This window comes from Macaca nemestrina, chromosome 8 (assembly GCF_043159975.1).
Source record: "Macaca nemestrina isolate mMacNem1 chromosome 8, mMacNem.hap1, whole genome shotgun sequence".
NCBI lineage: Eukaryota > Metazoa > Chordata > Mammalia > Primates > Cercopithecidae > Macaca > Macaca nemestrina.
The window spans coordinates 75332772-75346106 of NC_092132.1; the positions used below are offsets into that span (position 1 = coordinate 75332772).

The 13335-nt window shown below is 42.7% G+C and overlaps 1 pseudogene; it reads left to right on the forward strand.

Moving 5' to 3' along the window:
* Window positions 1-345: 345 nt before the first annotated feature.
* Window positions 346-708, forward strand: LOC105489696 (small ubiquitin-related modifier 2 pseudogene; annotated as a pseudogene).
* Window positions 709-13335: the final 12627 nt, after the last annotated feature.

Genomic DNA, 13335 nt, shown 5'->3' on the forward strand with positions numbered 1-13335 from the left:
CTAGGCTGGAGTACAGTGGTGCAATTTCGGCTCACTGCAACCTCCGCCTCCTGGGTTCAAGCAGTTCTCCTGCCTCAGCCTCCTGAGTAGCTGGGATTACAGGCATGCACCACCACGCCTGGCTAATTTTTGTATTGTTAGTAGAGATGGGGTTTCACCATATTAGCCAGGCTGGTCTCGAACTCCTGACCTTGTGACCCGCTCAGCCTCCCAAAGTGCTGGGATTACAGGCATGAGCCACCGCGCCCGGCCTATTATTTTTTTTTTTTAAAAGAGTTTGCTTGTTCGATGCAAACCTGGTACCTCTTTTGTGAAGCGGCAGCTGAGGAGACTCTGACACTCGCCATGGCCAACGAAAAGCCCAAGGAAGGAGTCAAGGCTGAGAACCACGATCATATTAATTTGACAGTGGCAGGGCAGGATGGTTCTGTGATGCAGTTTAAGATTAAGAGGCATACACCAATCAGTAAACTACTGAAAGCCTATTGTGAAAGACAGGGATGGTCAATGAGGCAGATTAGATTACAATTCGACGGGCAACCAATCAATGAAACAGACACACCTGCACAGCTGGAAATGGAGGCTGAAGATACAATTGATGTGTTCCAACAGCTGACGGGAGATGTCTACTGAAAAGGGAACCTGCTTCTTTTCTCCAGAACTCTGTTCTTTAAAGACCAAGATTACGTTCTCAATTAGAAAACTGCAATTTGGGCCGGGCGCGGTGGCTCAAGCCTGTAATCCCAGCACTTTGGGAGGCCGAGACGGGCGAATCACGAGGTCAGGAGATCGAGACCATCCTGGCTGACACGGTGAAACCCCGTCTCTACTAAAAAAATACAAAAAAAAACCTAGCCGGGCGAGGTGGCGGCGCCTGTAGTCCCAGCTACTCGGGAGGCTGAGGCAGGAGAATGGCGAGAACCCGGGAGGCGGAGCTTGCAGTGAGCTGAGATCCGGCCACTGCACTCCAGCCTGGGCGGCAGAGCGAGACTCCGTCTCAAAAAAAAAAAAGAAAACTGCAATTTGGTTCCACCATATCCTGACTACTACAGTATAGTTTTTTCTATTCTTTCATTTCCCCCTTCCCCACTCACTTATTGTACATAAAGTAACTGGTATACGTGCACAAGCATATTGCATTTTTTTTTTTGGTAACTAAGCAGCCAATGGTATGTTTTGATTGACATCAAGTGGAGACGGAATGGGAAAAATACTGATTCTGTGAAAATACCCCCTTTCTCCATTAGTGGCATGCTCATTCAGCTCTTGGTATTCCAGTAAGTTATTTTGCTCTCACTGTTTTAACAAAAATAAAAATAAAAAAATAAAAATAAAAATCCTTGCATACCTTGTTCAATTGGAGAATTTTAATGTTTTTCATTTATCATTGTAAAACCAAGGACAATTTTGTAACTTTTCTGTACGTAGCTGTTATATGCAGGGCAATATGTCTTTAAGTAGGGATAAATTACTCTAAAACAAAAAAGAATCCTATATAGTTTTCCCTTCAAGTCAAGCATCTTGTTGTTTAAATAAACTTCTTGTTTAAAAAATAAAATAAAATAAAATAAAAAAGAGTTTTTACTAAGATGGGGATCTCATCATGTTGCCCAGGCTGGTCTTGAGCTCCTGGGCTCAAGCATGTTTTGTGGCTCATCCACATTCATGTATTAGTACTTCATTTTTTTTTTTTTTTTTCCTTTCTGTCTTTGTTTCTTTTTTTCTTTTTAATGGAGTTTTGCTCTTGTTGCCCAGACTGGAGTATAATGGCATGATATTGGCTCACTGCAACCTCTGCCTCCCACGTTCAAGCGATTCTCCTGCCTCAGCCTCCCGAGTAGCTGGGATTACAGGCATGTGCCACCATGCCTGGCTAAATTAAATTTTTAGTAGAGACAGGGTTTCGCCATGTTGGTCAGGCTGGTCTTGAACTCCTGAGCTCAGGTGATCCACCCGCCTCGGCCTCCCAAGTGCTGGGATTATAGGTGTGAGCTACCGTGCCTGGTCTACTTCATGCTTTTTTGTGGCTGAGTAATATCTCATTGTGTGTATACCATGTTTTGTGTAACTGTTCATCCGCTGTTGGACATTTGGGTTATTTCTATCTTTTAGCTCTTGTGAATAGTGCTGCTATGAATATTTGTGTAGAAGCATTCGTTTGAATCCCTGCTTTCAATTATTTTGGGTTTCAAGTAGAAATGGTGGGTCCTGTGATGATTCTATAATTGCTTTTTAAGAAACAGAGAAACTTTTCCATAGTGGCTGCAGTATTTTACAGTTACACCAGCAATGTAAGAGGGAGGGGTCAAATAATAAATTTGCCAACATTTGTTATTTCCTACTTAAAAAATTATAGCCACACCGGGTATGGTGGCTCACGCCTATAATCCCAGCACTTTGGGAGGCCAAGGCAGGTGGATCACCTGAGGTCAACAGTTTGAAACCAGCCTGGCGAACACGATGAAACCCTGTCTCTCCTAAAAATACAGAAATTAGCCGGGCATGCTGGTGGGAGCCTGTAATCCCAGCTACTCAGGAGGCTGAGGCAGGAGAATCACTTGAACCCTGGAGGCAGAGGTTGCAGTGAGTCAAGATGGCACCATTGCATTTCAGCCTGGGCGATAGAGTAAGACTCTGTCTCAAAAAAAAAAAAAAAAAATTATAACCCTCCTAGTGGGCATGAAGTGCTATATCATGGTTTTGATTAGTATATACCTAATGACAGATGATGAGAAACTGTTATCTTCTTTGGAGAAATATTTAAGTCCTTTGCCCATTTTAAAAATTGCACTTTTTGCCAGGTGCGGTGGATCATGCCTATAATCCCAGCACTTTGGTAGACCGAGGCAGGCGGATCACCTGAGGTCAGTTTGAGACCCACCTGACCAACATGGAGAAACCCTGTCTCTCCTAAAAACACAAAATTAGCCGGGCGTGGTGGTGCATGCTACTCGGGAGGCCGAGGCAGGAGAATCGCTTGAACCCAGGAGGCGGAGGTTGTAGTGAGCCGAGATCGTGCCATTGCACTCCAGCCCGGGCAACAGGAGAGATGCTCCGACTCAAAAAAAAAAAAGAGTGAGATTCTGTCTTAAAACAAAAACAAAACCAAAAACCAAATTAGTGACAAGAGTGAAACTCCATCTCAAAATAAATAAATAAACAAAATTGCACTTTTTTGTCTTTGTTGAGCCACTGCATCTGTTTATTTCTGTTACACAACAATGATTAATACTTTTAATCATGATCCAGAAGCACACCCAGAAATAATATATTAGAGTCACCATAATTTTGGTATTAGGAGATTATCATATTTCAATTATTTGACAGTAATCCAAATATAATGAACATAACCATTAATGAGACTATTTGATAGAGCATCTCATTCTTCAGCATCTTTCTTCCTTCCTTCCTCCTTTTTTTTTTTTGAGACAGACTCTCACTGTGTTGCCCAGCCTGGAGTGCAGTGGTGCGATCTCAGCTCACTGCAACCTCCGCCTCTCGGGTTCAAGTAATTCTCTTGCCTCAGCCTCCTGAGTAGCTGGGATTACAGATGCCCGCCACGATGCCTAACTTTTGTATTTTTGGTAGAGATAGGCTTTCACCATCTTGGCCAGGCTGGTTTTGAACTCCAAACCTCAAGTGATCTGCCCACCTTGGCCTCCCAAAGTGCTGGGATTACAGGTATGAGCCACCGCCTCTGGACTCTTCAACATATTTCATTGAGTAATAAGGTTTGCTAAGTAAATTGCTTTTCAGGTACTATACCATATGGATTTGCAGGAAACAGTTTTGTATAGGCTGTCTAGTCACCCCATATAACAACTAAAGCAAAGTTGGCTGCTTGGAGAAGTTTTTTTTTTTTCCCTCACCAGAGGTTGAATGCTGGAAAAAGTTTTTGATTTTGACATTTTCCACCTTTGATTTTAAGCATATTTAATAATAACTGTAATAATTTCAAAGTAATTAGGTGTTACCTGAATGCTAGAAGTTTCTAACAATAGGTTATTATTATGTGCTTTGCCAAAAATACTAAATTCAGTGGCCAAGTATTGTACTGGCCTGCAGGAAAAGCATAAGAAATAATGGGGTTGAGTCCAAGGGAGAAAGTAAAGGTTCCTTTTATTCTGAATGATCTAGCTTAGTCTTAAATTTGTACAATACCCAACCTCTCTGCTTTGGTGAACCTTGGTGATCATCTATTCTATGGAATTAAAAATGTGGTGGTGGCTGGGCATAGTGGCTCACGCCTGTAATCCTAGCACTTTGGGAGACTGAGGCGGGTAGATCACCTGAGGTCAGGAGTTCGAGACCAGCTTAGTCAATATGGTGAAACTCTGTCTCTACTAAAAACACAAAAATTACCTGGGCATGGTGGCAGGTGCCTGTAGTCCCAGCTACTCGGGACGGGGAGGCTGAGACAGGAGAATTGCTTGAACCCAGGAGGCAGAGGTTGCAGTGAGCCGAGACTGCGCCACTGCACTCCAGCCTGGAGGACAGAGGGAGACTCCTCTCATAAACAAACAAACAAACAAACAAAAACATGGCAGGGCAAGGTGGCTCAGGCCTGTAATTCCAGCACTGTGGGAGGCCAAGGTGGGTGGATCACTTGTGGTCAGGGGTTTGAGACCAGTCTGGGCAACATGGTAAAACCCTGTCTCTACAAAAAATAAAAAAAATTAGCCAGGAATGGTGGCACACACCTGTAGTCCCAGCTACTCAGGAGGCTAAGATCGGAGGATTGCTTGAGCCTGGGGGCAGAGGTTGCAATGAGCCGAGATGGCACCACTGCACTCCAGCCTGGGCGACAGAGACTCTGTCTCAAAAATAAGTAAATAAATAGAAATAAAACATAAAAAATAAAAACATGCGCAATGAATTTTCCTGGGCAAAAACCAAAAGTCAACTTTCTTGACCTTCATTTCCAGCTCTAAAGGCCACTGTACCTTAACTTAGTCAAATGACCAGATGGGAAATGATTGCATTTTCAGCCAAGAAACTCAGTGCTAGAATCTTTTGTGTTTGCTAAATCTTCAGAAATGACATTAATTTCACTATTGGAAGGAAGCCATATAGTACTTTTAGATTAAAATCCTGAGGATTCCTTTTTTTTTTTTTGAAACTGAGTTTTGCTCTTGTTGCCCAGGCTGGAGTGCAATGACATGATCTCAGCTCACTGCAATCTCTGCCTCCTGGCTTCAAACGATTCTCCTGCCTCAGCCTCCCAAGTAGCTGGGACTACAGGCACCTGCCACCACGTCGGCTAACTTTGTATTTTTAGTAGAGACAGAGTTTCGCCATGTGGCCAGGCTGGTCTTGAACTCCTGGCCTCAAGTGATCCGCCTGCCTCGGCCTCCCAAACTGCTGGGATTACAGGCATGAACCACCATGCCTGGCCACAAATAGGCTCTTAAATTTCATCAAGATTATACTCTTGATTTGGTTTTGATTTAGATTTAAAAAAAAATGATATCTATACCAACAGGTACATCAGCCAGATACAATTATGTAGTGTCTCCTTCCAAAGAGAGAAGCTTTGCCCACTGGGATTGAATCTTATTAACCTTGGCCTAATTGTGGTCTTGAGCCGTCACTCATTTATTATTTATCTTCATACCCTCTAACCTGGTTCTCTATCCATTTTAAACAAACAAGATAGCCCTAAGGGCTCTCTTAAGCCACCTAAAATACAGACATTCTACCACTCACCCTAAGTCCCTAGACCTTCCCCTTACAAAAACTGGCTGAACCTGGCCGGACCAGCAGCAGGGTTCCTGAGATAAATAAGCCTTAATGTTTGCATTCTTCAAGAAATCCAAGATATACCAAAGGTCCAATATCCTAAAATATATAAAATAAAAATAATTTTAAAAAGAAAAATCCAAGACTAAAAAGCTATTGGGCCGGGTGCGGTGGGTCACACCTGTAATCCCAGTACTTTAGGAGGCTGAGGTGGGCAGATCATGAAGTCAGGAGTTTGAGACCAGTCTGGCTAACATAGTGAAACCCCGTCTGTATTAAAAATACAAAAAACTAGCCAGGAATGCTGGCAGACGTCTGTAATCCCAGCTACTCAGGAGGCTGAGGCAGGAGAATCGCTTGAACTTGGGAGGTGGAGGTTGCAGTAAGCTGAGATCGCGCCATTGCACTCCAGCGTGGGAGACAGTGAGAGACTCCATCTCAGAAAAAAAAAAAAAAAGAGCTATTGGAATCTTAAGGGTGTAATTTTTTTTTTTTTTTTTTTTTTTTTTTTGAGACGGAGTCTCGCTCTGTCGCCCAGGCTGGAGTGCAGTGGCGCGATCTCGGCTCACTGCAAGCTCCGCCTCCCGGGTTCACGCCATTCTCCTGCCTCAGCCTCCCGAGTAGCTGGGATTACAGGCGCCCACAACCGCGCCCGGCTAATTTTTTGTATTTTTAGTAGAGACGGGGTTTCACCGTGGTCTCGATCTCCTGACCTTGTGATCCGCCCGCCTCGGCCTCCCAAAGTGCTGGGATTACAGGCGTGAGCCACCGCGCCCGGCTTAAGGGTGTAATTTCAGGTATTTGTTAGCAGAGACTGGGGGACTTCCAGGGTGCCTTCTTTGCCTGCCCATCGAAGTGGGCCCCTAGACACTGGCACTGTTTCCAGAGTCAAGATGGAAGGCAATCTAATGTCAATAGAATGCTGGAGCTGTACCTACAACTGGCATTACTCAACCCTGCACACACCCAGTCTTCTAAACTGTGAACATCTAATTTAGGAACATCTTCCAAGGTAAGTGGTCAATTGTACACTATCCTCTTTATCTCCCTCTTGCCTGGAGGCCATTTCAGCTAGTCACCAAAGTAGATTTTCCATCTTTCCTGTATCTCTGCACACAGGGACATTGGCCCAACCATGCCTCCCGTCTCCATCTTTTACTGGCAAGAGTTTCCTTACAGATATAAACACAATCTTTTTGCCTGCCTCAGGTTCCGTCTGTCCTCCAGCTCATACTTTGAAGGAGAGGAGGAGACGGAATCTGTTTAATCCTCACTCAACCTCACTTTTGTTCTGGAAAGAAGACTTTTGAGATAACTCATGCAGAGTTTCCTAAACTTGCCAGAGGAGAAGAGGCACGTGGGCTGCTGGTTAAAATACCTACTCTCGGGACCCCAGAGCGGCTCTGCTGAGTGACTCCCAGTAACTCCAGGGAATGGGTTCCGGGAATCTTTCCTTTTAATCACGGCCCCAGGTTATTTTTTTAATCACTAGGATAGTTTTGGAAACAGAGGCCTAATCCAGTTCTTCTCCTTGTCTCGGAATACCCTGGAGGCCTATGGAAACCCAGATGACAGGGGCCCCACCTGGTAGTTTCAGTTTCAGTAAGTCTAGGGTAGGGCCCGGGAATTTGCATTTCTAACCAGATCCCAGGTGATGCTGATGTTGTTGGTCAGGGAACCCCACCCTGAGAACCACTGATTGGTCCAGTGGCTTCATTTGAAAGTGAGTTATCTAGCCGTAAAGGGATTAGGCATCTCGACTGAGATGATAAGAATAGTGCTAGTCAGCCTCAAGGAAATGGTGAGCTATCCTTCTCAATGAAATGCACTAACTAAAGGACACTTGCTAGAAAACAAATCGTGCCCGCCTGCAAACCTCCTGAACAAGCCCATAACAGTCTCTAATTCAATCTGCTTTTCTCAAGAATTGGAATTACGGATGAATACACCAATTTCTAATCCTTTTATTTTTACAGTTTTGTTTAATTTCATTTTGCTTTCTAGTCTTTTGTTTTTCTTTTTCTTTTTATTGCAAATTAGCAGAATGAGTGTGAAGGCTTTTGTGTCCTGGCCAGAGAACTTCACAACTATTGTAACATAGTTTCTATGGAAAAAAGTTATTCTAGGCCGGGCGCGGTGGCTCAAGCCTGTAATCCCAGCACTTTGGGAGGCCGAGATGGGCGGATCACGAGGTCAGGAGATCGAGACCATCCTGGCTAACACGGTGAAACCCCGTCTCTACTAAGAAATACAAAAAATAGCCGGGCGAGGTGGCAGCGCCTGTAGTCCCAGCTACTCGGGAGGCTGAGGCAGGAGAATGGCGTGAACCCGGGAGGCGGAGCTTGCAGTGAGCTGAGATCCGGCCACTGCACTCCAGCCTGGGCTACAGAGCGAGACTCCGTCTCAAAAAAAAAAAAAAAAAAAAAAAAAAAGTTATTCTAATTCCAAACAAATGAACTTTGAGGAAACTTTGGGAACAGATCTTGCTGACTCCGACACAGTACAGTGTGTGTTTTGGTAGGTTCATTACAGGCTGTGGGAATGGTGCAAGAACTAAGCTAGTAACTGGAAGCAGAGTGCATCAGCCATTATTTTGCTGATCAATTAGGTATCGATGCGTTTACTCCTGTAAGTAGGTCTTTGGGGAGTGACTAAAAAGGGATCCAATACTTTGAGGCTGTGCTACTTTGCAGACATTATGAGAGTTAATAAAACTCATTACCTTTTAGCTTCTTAGCTTCCTTCTGGCAAGGGACAAAACACTAATTTATTTTAGCATAGCCTTCTCTCTGTGTGTGTGTATGCAAGCAATTAAAACAACTTTCATGAAAAACAGTGCAGAGTGAAAACGGGTTACCAATATTTATCAGCAATTTATTTGTGGAATCCTGCAGTTTCAGTGCATTGTTATGTTGATTGTACTTTCTAAGATGTCTGGCTTCTTGGAATGTAAATCTCATCAAGGGAGCTTGTGGTAACCTCACATGCATTTATAGATAAATATTTTCCTTCACTGCTGAGGACCTATGAAGAACATTAGAATGCACAGCTCTAGTTGGTGGGCAAGGGGAATAGAGAAGGAGAATTTATGCAAATTTTAATTACTGTTTCATGGGGTTAAGGGTGCAAACTGTACAAAAATAAAATAATTTAATGAAAGGGAAAGGGCAAATGTTCTTTTCAAGATCTTTAGGCAGAAAAGTTTGAATGCATTACATAGGGCGAAAAAGTATTAGAGATTCATGTTAATTGACAGCACAAATTGAGCTATGTTTTTTTTTTTTTGAGACAGAGTCTCGCTCTGTGGCCCAGGCTGGAGTGCAGTGGCTTGATCTCAGCTCACTGCAAGCTCCACCTCCTGGGTTCATGCTTCTCCTGCCTCAGTCTCCCAAGTAGCTGGGACTACAGGCGCCCACCACCATGCTCGGCTTTTTATATTTTTTAGTAGAAACGGGGTTTCACCGTGTTAGCCAGGATGGTCTCGATCTCCTGATCTCGTGATCCGCCTGCCTCGGCCTCCCAAAGTGCTGGTATTACAGGTGTGAACCACCGCGCCTGGCCAACAATTGAGCTATGTTGTCAGTACTTTCTAACGAGTCTTTGTGTAAATATTGGGTAAATATAATGAACAGTCAAACAGGAAATTTTGATGTAAATTAAACTTGCAAGAACTAAGCAAAGGCAATCTGAATTAAAGGAAAAATGTAATAAAACTAAAGTTCTGTTTTCAAAGATGCTTCTTTTTTAGTCTTTTTTTCAAGAGACTTATACACTTAATTTTTATTCATTAATGTCAGAGATGAGTCTCTAAGATTCTGCTTTGTACATGGTGCAAGAAAAGAATTCAAAAATGGATTTTTCTGTCTAGTATAACATTTTGGAGGGCAGAGGAGTGGGATGCCAGGGAATGAAATGAAAACTTAGGTATCTGGGAAGCTGTGCCTCAGAACAATTTTGTAAGAGGCAAACAGTAAGGACAATCTTGGCTGAATAGATACATTGAAAGAATAACCTGCATTCTGTCTGCATGCCTTTTTCTTCACTGAAAAAAAAAAATGATGATGGCCAACATTTTGTCAATTTTCAAAATAATTTAAAAAATTGTTTTCCTATATGCTCATTATACAAACCCAAATACTACAGAAATGTATAAAATAACCTGCCTACCTCCCCCCACCAATATTGAATCAGATTAGTTCTTCCATTCCCATTTTCATCAGAAAACTAAGGTAGAGTGTGAATACATGGCTATGTTTCCTGGAAAATTAACTGGGAGTTGTAACCAGTGAATCTTGAGTTCATGCCATGCTTTCTCAGGCTTTCTCTCTGTGGACTTATAAAAATGTTTATTTTATAGCTACTGTACTAAGCTGCACCTGTTTAAGAATATAATTTGATGTAGAATTTGGCATTCAATAGAATCTGTCAGGTAATCATTCTTTTAGAGAAAAAAGTATTGCGCACAAATGCCTCACGTTTCCTTGTGGTCCTATCAATCCATTCATTGATGAATGTCTCATGAAAAAATAAAAAGGTCAGAATGGACTTTATGGCATATAGACCCAGCTAGTTAATAATCTACAGACTGGACTTGTCTGCCCCTTTAGGAAAGACCTGGCCCAAACTCCAAGACCTAATAAACTTAATTAGTACGTGTTAAAATAATTGCAGTTGCTGCAATGAGGTTAGCAGTGAGTGACACTGATGATTTGGGAAGTGATGATGGGGGGGTGGGGGTTTGGCGGGGTGGAGGCAGCAAGCTTTTAAAAACCTTTAAAGGTTTTCAGAGTTTTTTGCCTCATTGTAATCGTGCAAAGATGAGGCAGGGACCCGTGACTCACTTTGGCTCTTTGTGCTAAAAGGGGTCTCTATTTAGGTTAAAACGAAGCACTTAGCCCATGTTTTAAACAATGAAAGGTACTTAGGCTCTAATACCTTAACCCTGCAGAGCCATTGTCTACTTGCAAGTATATTCTATAGGTTTTGCACTCAAGATTGATCTATGTAAATAAGAAAACCTTTTGTTAAGTAAATTTAGGAATGCAAATAAATATGCAAGAAAAAGAAGCAATTAAAAAATCCTTAACTTACATTACTAGTCATTCAAGTAATAAAGCCATTGAGAAAAAAATAGAAGTGTATGTGGGATTGTAAATGTGTATTTATTGAGTTGCAATATATTCTTTAGTTTAAAAAGCACTACATGAGGGGAGGGGAGAGAAAAATAAATAAAAAGCACTGGGTGAAACACAGAATTGCACCACTTGTAAATTTGATGGGGAGCAGGTAAACTGAGTTAAGTGAAACACTTAGATAATATATTCCTTTTTTGATAGTCATACATCTATCATTTTTCTATTTTCTGAACATAATTACAGTATACCAGATATAGTGTAGTCATTCACAATTTATCTTTCTGTTACTTTTATGTAAAGAGACAAGGTAAGCATCAAATAATCTCTTAAATTTACAGGGGAAAATTTCAAGAAGTCTATTTTCTAATTTTGTTACCTTTGGCAATCATAACTATGGGGCAGTAATTTTAAGATGAGGCAAATCTCAATGACATTTTTCTTATACATATTGATGTTTTCTATTGGGTTCATAAAGTGTGTGAACAGGGATCTTTTCTTAGCTTTCTGCGGGGCCAAGGCCAGAAGGCCTTCATCCTATCCCCCTTCATGCATACAATTAATGTGTGACCTTGGGCAAGTCAATTACCATTTCAATGCTCTACCTCTTCCGCTGTGAAATGGAATAATAAACGTAATACTAAATCAGAGAAATGCTACCTGGATTGAAGAGACTAATGCAAAATACCCAGCCCTGTTCTTGGCTTGCTCAATAGAGTACGTTTATTATTATTTGGTAAATATCTTATTAGATATGAAAGTTACACTTAATATTTATACATTTGTAAAATCTTTGCTGTGTTTTCTTGTAGAGATAACATTTACTGAGTATTTGCTTAGGGGCAAGCAGGTTTTGGGTTCTTCAGATGCCTTTTCTCATGTGATTTTCAGTCACTCCATGAGGTAGAAATTATGACTGTCCTTGTGTGTAGAGAGTAAACTGTCCAAGGTCACATGTTGTGGCAGAGCTGGGACGGGTTTCCAAGTCTATGTGGCCCAGTACTGGGCGCATACTAAACTGTGTGTCGTCACTATGGATTGCCCCTCAGCCCTTTTCCTTCTCTATATGCTGTCCCCAAGTGAATCCATTCATTTTCATGCCTTTCACTGCCAGTGATGATTCTGTAGTTACAGCCAGATCTTTCTCCTGTGCTGCAGATCTATTATTTCTAAATGCATACTCTTTAGATCTCAATTTGAACTCTTTTCCTAACTAACTGTCCCTCCTGAATTCTTTCTGTCACCAGGCTGGAGTGCAGTGGCGCCACCTCGGCTCACTGCAACCTCTGCCTCCCAGATTCAAGAGATTCTCCTGCCTCAGCCTCCCGAGTAGTTGGGATTACAGGCGCCCACCACCACACCCGGCTAATTTTTGTATTTTCTTTTTTTTTTGAGACGGAGTCTTGCTCTGTCACCCAGGCTGGAGTGCAGTGGCCAGATCTCGGCTCACTGCAAGCTCCGCCTCCTGGGTTCACGCCATTCTCCTGCCTCAGCCTCCCGAGTAGCTGGGACTACAGGCACCCGCCACCTTGCCCGGCTAGTTTTTTGTAATTTTTAGTAGAGACGGGGTTTCACCGTGTTAGCCAGGATGGTCTCAATCTCCTGACCTCATGATCTGCCCGTCTCGGCCTCCCAAAGTGCTGGGATTACAGGCTTGAGCCACCGCGCCTGGCCAATTTTTGTATTTTCAGTAGAGACGGAGTTTCACCATTTTGGCCAGGATGGTCTCTGTCTCTTGACCTCGTGATCCACCCTCCTTGGCCTCCCAAAGTGCTGGGATTACAGGCGTGATCCACCATGCCCAGCCCCCTCCTGAATTCTCTATTGCCACTTAATGGTCTATTGTCACTTAATGGCGTTACCAGAAACTTGGGAGTGAGCCAGGATTCTGGGTCTGTCTTTCCTTTGTCTTCCACATACAATTCATTGTCATCGGGTCCTGCCTCATTTCAACTTCAAATTAGCTCTCAAATTTTCCCTCTTCCAGCTAACAGTCATCAATTACCTTAATTCAGAGTCCCCACCCCTCGCCCCATTTTTTTAGAGATGGGGTCTCCTTCTTTCTTAGCCTCCAAAACCACTGGGTTTACAGGTGTGAGCCACTGTGCCTGGGTCAGTTTGTACTTCTTTCTTCTTCTTCTTTTTTTTTTTTTTTGAGACAGGGTCTTGTCACGTCCCACACTTATCTAATTTTTGTAGAAATGATATTTACCATGTTGTCCAGGCTGGTCTCGGACTCTTGGGCTCAAGCAATCCACCTGTCTCGGCCTCCCAGAGCGCTGGGATTTCAATCGTGAGCCACTGCACTTGGTCAGTTTGTATTTCTTAAAACTAAGATGACATTGCCCGTCTTGGACACATACTGGGCTTGTTAACTCTATGACCTTAGGCAAAAGTTGGCTAAATTCCTCTCCTGTAAATTGGAGACGATAACAGCGGTCTCATAGGATTGCTATGAAGATTA